We start from the raw sequence: 10,598 nt of genomic DNA, 5'->3' as shown, positions 1-10,598 counted from the left end.
TGGCTGCGCTTAATGAAGCATAAAACTCATTCAGTTTAAGAGAGCTGAACTTCTCCTTTAAGACGGTGTTACATTGGAGATCAGTCAGTTCCAACTGCAACTCCTGTGGCGCCATTTCAGGGTCCTTTGTGAAGGGACATGACACCAGCTGAATTGACCGATGGCAGAATTCTCCGTGCAGGTCGTCAAGTGATTTCCTGAACTTTTTCACAAGTCAAGGGGCCTCCTTCAGCGTAGCCAGTGTGGGGAAATGAGTGAATGAGTTGTTTGATATTTGCTTTGAGAATAAAGCTGGTCTTTCCCTTGTACCTTCACGTTCAGCTCATTCATGTGTGTCAGTTTGTCCACAGCAAAAGCTAAATCACAAAGCCAATCGGTGTCACTCAGCTCAGGAAAATTGTCAGCTTTCTCAAGTAGCTCCAAAAATGAGATAATCTCCTGTTTGAGCTCCCACTCTTGTCGACATACTTTCCCCAAACTTAACCAGTGGACATTGGAGTGGTAAAGCAAGTCCTGGTGATCAGTGTCAATTTCTTCAAGAAACTTAATAAACTGACAATGTTGAAGTCCCCTCACTCGAATAAAGTTAACAAGTCACTGTCCTGCGTAATGAGCTAACTTTTTCAAATTTGTTCTTGCTCTCAGGACACAAGATACCTGCTATATCTACCATGCACTCTTTGAGAAACTCCCCTTCAGAGAAAGGCTTGCTGGTCTTTGCTAATTTGAATGCCAACACATAACTAGCCTTCATGCCTGATTCTTTGATGGCAGTTTGTCGAATAAGGGTGTTTTGCTGCGCCTGCAAACTACCTGTCAACCTCTGAGCGTTATCCGTTCGTTCTTGTGTTGACTGGTTCTGTACCAATCTTCGGTGGGATTTATTCAAAAGACCAATGAGTTGGATGTGGCCCATGGGCTGTAGTTTGCCCATCCCTGCCTTAGACTAACTCATCTTCACTGGAGTGTGCCAAACCCCCACAGGTCATACTGACCCTTGAACTATTCCAAAAGCTTTTTATGCAGATCTTAGCTAAAGTTATGCTGGTGTTTTGGATGCTGCTTTTGCGTTTGTGATATTTTACTCTATTCTCATATTATACAGTATCTGCTATAAGATAAGAAAAAAATTTAAATAGTTGGAATGTGAAATGTCATGTAAACTGTTTAAGGCTTATCTTCTCAGAATTGCAGAAAATGAATCAAGGATGGGCAAAGATTAATTTGATAAGAAAAGTAAACAATTACAATTAAAGTGGGCATCTGACCAAGACAGACTTTGCAGATTGTGTTTATGTATACATGTCTGGCAAAATATGAAGTGTGGTTAGGAGGATGCATCGACACTGTGCTTTGCCGCATCCAACACGCAACAAACCACCACAGGATCCCAACTTTTTAGGACCCGAGTGCAGCCATGGAACGGGTGACACCTCATATGAAGCAGACGCATTAATGGCCACTAATGCCACCCACCTATCTGACTGCAGAATATCAGCAGAGCTCAAGCAGCATGGAAGAGTCAAAAAAACATCAGGATTTACTCGCAGATTTATTTCTAAGTAAAATAAGAAATATGTACAAATATAGAAAATGTATTTACTGTATTAATCTAGCATATGACATTAATCTGCAGTTATAAATATTTATATTCCTGGTTTAAAATGGCTTTCAACTGTAGCATAGATTGGAATATCTGCTTAAAGGAACACTCAATAACTGAAAGATCCACAACCCAAACTAAAATACAACACAAAAGAAGCAAAATATAAATTAAATAAATTGTAAGAATGAAAGATGGCAGAAAATAAAGGTACATTTCAGGATTCACGAAAACAAAATATACAAAAAAGAGGATCTCACTGATTAAAAAAAACCAAAACAAAGTTTCAGCATTATATACAGGATTACATTATACTTAGTTTAGATAAAATACCTCATGAAATAATGATTTTTACTGTCAGTTAGTTTTTAAATAATAACTTTTGTTTGGACTCGTCATACCTTTTTGTTTGAAAGTAAATCATGGACAATGACTCTTCTTCCATATAAACAGTAAAAAAAATCAAAAAAGTAAGTTTACGTAATATTACCCAAATGATAAGTGATTAAACATTAATATCTACAATAAATTCTACACATGTCCAAATGATTGCAGGATTTTGAAATATAACATCAAATTCTCAAACCCATGGGGTGCCATCCCTTCATAGGACCTACTCGTGCACACATCCACACTCGCATTGAGCCAGTTAAGAATCCTGAAGCATTCTAACCTGCATGTCTGCACAATGTGGAAGGAAAACTGAAGTTTCTGAAGAACACCTCGTGTAGACATGGGGAGAACATGCAAACTCAGATCAGAACTTAGTGCCGAACCTGCACCCTGGACACTGGCTCTGTGAGTCAGCAATGCTAACCACTGAGACAACTAAATATGATGAAACTTGAAATATTTGTAATGATATCTGATAACCTATAACACAAAAGATAAAGCAAAACTTTAAAACAGATAGACATCTTTAGTTGATTTAAAAATTGCTTCAATTTTTTTTTTTTAATTATCAACTGCACAGTACTAAAAACAGATTGCCATCAAACAATAAAGCAAAACTGAAGGAATTCAACTGCCAGTAATAATTTATAACGTTCATCGTATAAAAGTCAGAAGACTCTGTTAATATTTAGCTCAGCTTTGTTTAAGTCCATTGTATATTACAGTACTTTTTGCAGCTGAGGCACAGTTGAATTGAGCAGTGTTGTGAAATGAGCAATTAAGCTGTCAATAATGTTGAATGAATGACACCAAACATTGAGTATACTAAATATTACATAGCATTCCCTAATGCACTTAATCCAATTCAGGATTGTGAGGTAGGAGACACTCTGTGCAGCACGGAACTCAATGAAGAATGGGGTGTTAGTCCATTATAGAGCCCACTCATGCACACAACCCCACTCACATACCGGGCCAATTTAGACTTGACAGATAACCTCATCTACATGATAGGGAAACAAGAGTACCTGAAGGAAACGCCACACAGTCAAGGGAAGAATGTGCAGACTCCATATAGACAACAACACAAAATAGATTTCAAGCCCAGGTCACCAGATCTGTAAGCCACCAGTGTTAACCAGTGTGCCACCATCACAATTTTACACATCAAGTGAAATTAAAGTTAAGATTTCCTGCTCAGTTACAGGATTAAAATTATTAAAGTGCTGAATGCAATGTGAGACAGGGTCTGCTAAGCTAGTATTTGGTTTGTACTGTGATGCTTAGATCTGGGATCTTATATTTTTAATTTTCTCATTGAAGAAGTTCATGAAGTCTGTTCTGCTAATATCTGTTAGTATTTTGCACTGTAGATCTGAATTTCCATTTGTTAATTTAGCCACTGTTCTTAACAGTACCCGAGGATTTTTATTACTGCTATCTATTATTGTAGAATGGTATTCTGAGTGAGCTTTAAAGAGATCTTTTTTTATATTTTTTAACACTCTCTGTCCATGCAATTTGAAAGACATGTAGTTTTGTTAACATCCAAAACTAAATTGTTTCTTGTAGAATCTCCAGCTCTCTAAAAGAGAATTTGATTCCTTTGTACTAAATCTTTGTTCCTTCCTCCTCGGTCATTGTCCACATCACTCTCCCATGTATCCTCAGTAGAAAGGTCTCATCTGCCATTTGAAGCACTCTCTTCCTTTTTTGTGGGCTGCATGTTGACACTCTTTGACCTTTTTTGGTCCTCTTCATCTTTTTTGAATAGTGGGTAATGTTTTATGTTATACTCATCTCCGACTCTTACTTTAAGCTACTTCTGTAGTATGAAATTTTTATGCAATTGTATACAGAGAAGTAGCATGATGGCACTGTGTTTAGTGTTGCTGCCTGACAGCCTCAGAGACGAGCATTTGAATTCCTAGCCCAAGTGCCATTTCCATGGACACTGCACAATCTTCTCATCTCTGTTTATTAGGTTAACTGATAACTACAAATTAGACCTGTATTAGTAAGTTTGGCTGTAAGCCTGAAAGCTCTACTGATGAACTGGTGCCCTGAGCACTCACCTTGAACTGAATTAAGTGGTTTTGATGACAAATGAATGGATGTTTCTCAGGCACAGTCAAAGCACTCTTCCTCCTCTGTGAACCACAGCAAGTTTACAACCTCCTCTTCGCCTCTAATTCACAAATGCCGTGTCACACTGTCGTTATTTCATGGTTAGATTACTAGGATTGTCTTTCCAAAGGCCTTCGTTTGGAAAAAACTATTGGATTATACTAGACGCAAAATTCAGCTATAATTGTCATTAATCCCTCTGATAAAAATTAAAAGCTGAGCGGTGTCCTTTATGTCATTTCTTTCGTCCAGTGCCAAGGAATTTAATGTAAATGACTCCGCTCTTTTGTTTAGCTTGCTAGCTAAGTCTTCGTCAATTAGCTCAACACAGCGAGTCACTGTTCTGCGTGAGAAGCTAACTTTTTCAAATTTGTTCTTGCTCTCAGGACACAAGATACCTGCTGTCTCTACCATGCACTCTTTGAGAAACTCCCCTTCAGAGAAAGGCTTGCTGGTCTTTGCTAATTTGAATGCCAGCACATAACTTGCCTTCATGCTTGATTCTTGGATGGCAGTTTCTCGGATAAAGGTGTTTTGCTGAGCCTGCAAACTAGCTGCCAACCACTGAGCGGTAGCTGTCCATTTTTGCGTTGACTTGTTGTTAGCCTTATTAGCATGCTAGGTGGAAAAGTGATGGCTGATGTTGTATTCCTTTAAAACCGCAACGGTTTCTTGGCAAATAAGACATACAGCTTTTGACCGGACTTCAGTGAAAAAGTATTTAGTTGTCCATTCCTTATTAAACACTCGTCACTCACTGTCGAGTTTTCTTTTCATTGGTCCGCTCATTGTTGCAGATGGGTTCAGAGCAGTAGCAGAGTAATAACAGAGAGTAGCCTGGGCTCCGCAAAATCAAGTCAATGTATCACTGCGCCTAATGTGCCACCTGGTGGAATGCCAGGCATTACAGGACAAGGTCAAATGAATGCAGTCATAATTATGATACGATTTCATTTGGGCAATTCTGTACCAATCTTCAGGGGGCCGGAATAAAAACACCAATGGGCCGGAATGTGGCCTCCGGGCTGTATATTACCCACCCCTGCCTTAGACTAACTCATCTTCATTGTGGTGTGCCAGATCCCCACAGGTCCTCATACTGACCCTTAAACTATTCCAGAAGCTTGTTATGCAGCTCTTAGCTAAAGCTAAGCTGGTGTTTTGGAGGCTGCTTTTTTGTCTGTGATATTTTACTCTTTTCTCATTTTATACAGTATCTGCTATAAGATAAGAAAAAAATTAAAATAGTTGGAATCTGAAATGTCATGTAAACTGTTTAAAGCTCATCTTCTCAGACTTGCAAAAAATAAATCAACGATGGGGAAAAATTAATTTGATAAGAAAAGTAAACATTTACAATTTAAGTGAGCATCTGAACAAGACAGACTTTGCAGTTTGTGTTTATGTATACATTTTTGGCTAAATATAAAATGAGGTTAGGAGGATGCATCGACACTGTGCTTTGCCGCATCCACCACACAACAAACCACCACAGGATCCCAACTTTTTAGGACCCGAGTGCAGCCATGGAACGGGTGACACCTCATATGAAGGAGACGCATTAATGGCCACTAAAGCCACCCACCTATCTGATTTCAGAATATCAGCAGAGCTCAAGCAGCCTGGAAGAGTCAAAAACACATCAGGGTTTACTCTCAGATTTATTTCTAAGTAAAAAAAAAAAAGTACAAATATAGAAAATGTATTTAGTGTATTAATCTAGCATATGACATTAATCTGCAGTTAAAAATATTTATATTCCAGGTTTAAAATGGCTTTCAACTGAAGCATAGATTGGAATATCTGCTTAAAGGAACACTCAATAACTGAAAGGACCACAACCCAAACTAAAATACAACACGAAAGAAGCAAAATATAAATTAAATAAATTGTAACAACGAAGGATGGAAGAAAATTAAGGTGCATTTAAGGGTTCATAAAAACAAAATATACAGAAAAGAGGATCTTACTAATAAAAAAAAAAAGTTTCAACATTATATACAGGATTACATTATACACAGTTTAGATAAAATGCCTCATGAAATAATGATTTCTTTAAAGATTTTTACTGTAAGTTAATTTTTGAATAATAACTTTTGTTTGGACTCATACCTTTTTTTTGAAAGTAAATTATGGACATTGACTCTTCATCCATATAAACAGTAAAAAAAATTAAAAAAGTAAGTTTAATATTTCCCAAATGATAAGTGATTAAACATTAAGATCTACAATAAATTCTTCGCATGTCCAAATGATCGCAGGTTATTGAAATATAACATCACATTCTCAAACCCATGGGGTGCCATCCCTTCATAGGACCCACTCGTGCTCACATCCACACTCGCATGGAGCCAGTTAAGAATCCTGAAGCATTCTAACCTGCATGTCTGCACAATGTGGAAGGAAAACTGAAGTTTCTGAAGAACACCTCGTGTAGACATGAGGAGAACATGCAAACTCAGATTAGAACTTAGTGCCTAAACCTGCACCCTGGACACTGGCTCTGTGAGTTAGCAGTGCTAACCATTGAGACAACTAAAAATGATGAAACTTGAAATATTTACAATGATATCTGATATCCTATAACACAAAAGATAAAGCAAAGGTTTAAAACAGATAGACATCTTTAGTTGATTTAAAAATTGCTTCATATTTTATTAATGTCAGCTACACAGTGTTAATAATGATTGCCATCAAACAATCAAGCAAAACTGAAGCAGTTCTACTGGCAGTTATAATTTATAACATGTTCATCATATAAAAGTCCGAACACTCTGTTAATATTTAGCTCTGTTTTGTATAAGTCCATTGTATACTACAGTACTTTTTAAAGTGCAGCTGAGGCACAGTTGAATTGAGCAGGGTTGTGAAATGAGCATTGCTATGACATACCAGTTGCTGATATATTCAACAATCAATAATTTTGAATGAAAGACACCAAACGTTGAGTATACTAAATATTACACAACATTCCCTAACACGCTTAATCCAATTCAGGATTGTATTATAGAAGCCTCTCTGTGCGGCACTGAACACAAGGAAGGATGTGGTGTTAGTCCATTTTAGGGCCCACTCATGCACACAACCCCACTCATATATCGGGCCAATTTAGATTTGACAGATAGCCTCATCTACATGGTAGGGAAAAAGAGTACCTGAAGGAAACACCACACAGTCAAGGGGAGAATGTGCAGACCCCATATGGACTAAAACACAAAATAGATTTCAAGCCCAGGTCACAAGATCTGTAAGCCACCAGTGTTAACCAGTGTGCCACCATCGCAATTTTACACATCAAGTGAAATGATGGGTTCACAGGCAACAGTTTTGGGCCACTGGATGAAATTTTAAACATGAAATAAGATCGAGAATGTGACCCTGAAACATTTTCTAATGCCCATTTTACAGAATAGAAATGCAGTTCTGGGTGGGATCATAATAGAGTTCTGGTATAACTATCAGACATTTGAGTTTATCAAAGGGGATTTGGCAACCAATATGAGGTTTCTTTCTTTACTTGCTGCACTGGCAATAAGACTGCACTGGAATAAAAATAAACTACACTAAGAAATAAAGACCCCCTGTGTGAAACAAGTTAAAGAATTTCAAAATAACAGAGTGATTTATCTCATTTGTGTGGTGCAGACCAATTTCACAATCTATTCTTTTTTTGTGCACAACTTTAGTGCCTGTCTAATACTATAAATTACTAGATTTATATGACTAGATAACATGCACTTGGTTCTATTTAATGGCAGCAACTACTTTTGGCATTTTAACAGGGCACATGAATGGTGTTATATACAACAAAGGCATTTTTGGTTTGTATCATATATTTCTGGTAGAAGGTACACCATTTAAATCATAAAGCAATAATAATTCCTGAGTTTTAGAGCACTTTATAATACATAGAGAGTGTTGCTTTGGAATGAGGATTTATTATTTTGCTTTCAGTTTGTCTTTTTGGGACTCTTCCTTCCATATTGCCTTTTTATCCTGATTCCATTTGTTCACAGATTCATCCCGCTTCGCCGCTTGCATAATAAATTCAGATCAGAAAGACAATCAGTTAAGGAGAGGAGACTGGAATTTCTCAAATAAGTTGTAATGCATAAGGTGTGATTGAAGCTGATTGGCGACTACTTTTTCTAGTATATTAGAGAGAAAGGGTAAATTTTAAATAGGCTTATAATTATTTAGTATGTGTGGGTCTAGGTCTTACTTTTTAAGTAATGGTTTAATGACTGACACTTTTAGTGCATCAGGTACTGTGCCATGCAATAATGAACTATTGATAATGGTTAGAATAGGCACTGCAAGAACATTCAATTGCACTTTTTACTAGTTTTGTTGGCACTGGATCTAGGGAACAAGTAGTGGGCTTCATTTTAGAAATTAAAGTTAAGACTTCCTGCTCAGTTACAGGATTAAAATTACTAAAGTGCTGAATGCATTGTGAGACAGGATCTGCTAAGCTAGTATTTGGTTTGTACTGTGATGCTAAGAGCTGGGATCTTACTGTATATTTTTAATTTTCTTATTGAAAAAGTTCATAAAGTCTGTTCTGCTAATATCTGTTGGTATTTTGAACTGTAGATCTGAATTTCCATTTGTTAATTTCGCCACTGTTCTAAACAGTACCAGAGGATTTTTATTGTTGCAATCTATTATGGTAGAATGGTATTTTGAGTGAGCTTTAAAGAGAGCTTTTTTTTATTATTTAACACTCTCTGTTAGGAGACCCGGGTTCGCTTCCCGGGTCCTCCCTGCGTGGAGTTTGCATGTTCTCCCCGTGTCTGCGTGGGTTTCCTCCGGGTGCTCCGGTTTCCTCCCACAGTCCAAAGACATGCTGGTTAGGTGGATTGGCGATTCTACATTGGCCCTAGTGTGTGCTTGGTGTGTGGGTGTGTTTGTGTGTGTCCTGCGGTGGGTTGGCACCCTGCCCAGGATTGGTTCCTGCCTTGTGCCCTGTGTTGGCTGGGATTGGCTCCAGCAGACCCCCGTGACCCTATTCGGATTCAGCGGGTTAGACAATGGATGGATGGATGTCCATGCAATTTGAAAGACATGTAACTTTGTTAACATCTTACACTAAATTGTTTCTTGTGGAATCTCCAGCTCTCTTCCAGAAAATTTGATTCCTTTTTACTAAATCTTTGTTCCCTCCTCTTCAGCCAATTTCCACCTCACTCTCCCTTGTATCCTCAGTAGAAAGGTCTCATCTGCCGTTTGAAGCACTCTCTTCCTTTTTTGTGGGCTACATGTTGACACTCTTTGACCTTTTTTGGTCCTCTTCATCTTTTTTGAATAGTGGGTAATGTTTTATGTTATACTCATCTCTGACTCTTACTTTAAGCTACTTCTGTAGTATCAAATTTTTATGCAATTTTATACAGTGAAGTAGCATGATGGCACTATGATTAGTGTTGCTCCCCAACAGCCTCAGAAACAAGAATTTGAATTCCTAGCCCAAGTGCCATTTCCATGGACATTGCACAATCTTCTCATCTCTGTTTGTTAGGTTAACTGATAGCTACAAATTAGGCCTGTATAAGTGAGTTTGAGCGTAAGCCTGAAAGCCCTACTGATGGACTGGTGCCGTGAGCACTCACCTTGAACTGAATAAAGAGGTTTTGATAACAAATGAATGGATGTTTCTCAGGCACAGTCAAAGCACTCATCCTCCTCTGTGAACCACAGCAAGTTTACAACCCCCTCTTCGCCTCTAATTCACAAATGCCGTGTCACACTGTCGTTATTTCATGGTTGGATTACAAGAATTGTCTTTCCAAAAGCCTGCTTTCGCAAGGAATTATTGGATTACACTAGACGCAAAACGCAGCTATAATTGTCATTAATCCCTCTGATAAAAATTAAAAGCTGTGCGGTGTCTTTTATGTCATTACTTTCGTCCAGTGCCAAGGAATTTAATGTAAAGGACTCCGCTTTTTTGTTTAGCTTGCTAGCTGAGTCTTCGTCAGTTAGTTCAACACAGCGAGTTATTGTTCTGTGTGATAAGCTAACGTTTTCAAATTTGTTCTTACTCTCAGGACACAAGATACCTGCTGTCTCTACCATGCACTCTTTGAGAAACTCCCCTTTGGAGAAAGGCTTGCTGGTCTTTGCTAATTTGAATGCCAGTGTAGCGGCTTTAAAATGTTTGCTGATGCTTTAATGGAAGACAGACACACCAATATCTGGATTCTGCCATTTATTCTGCAACTATGCCATCCAACTACAAGACAAGCAGTAAGGGGCACAGTCAGCACACTCAGTGACAGGTGCTTTCTCAGACTCCTGCAAAAGCGTCATCCAGCTTTTTTTTTCTTTTTTACATATACTGTATACACAAATACAATAAATACAAATTTAACAAATAGATATAAACAATAACAATGAAGGACAAAACTTAACGTTACAACATACCTATAAGACAAGCAGTAAGGGGCACAGTCAGCACACTGCAGCGACATTT

This window comes from Polypterus senegalus, chromosome 10 (assembly GCF_016835505.1).
Source record: "Polypterus senegalus isolate Bchr_013 chromosome 10, ASM1683550v1, whole genome shotgun sequence".
Lineage (NCBI taxonomy): Eukaryota > Metazoa > Chordata > Cladistia > Polypteriformes > Polypteridae > Polypterus > Polypterus senegalus.
Note: the sequence above shows the minus strand (reverse complement) of the source record.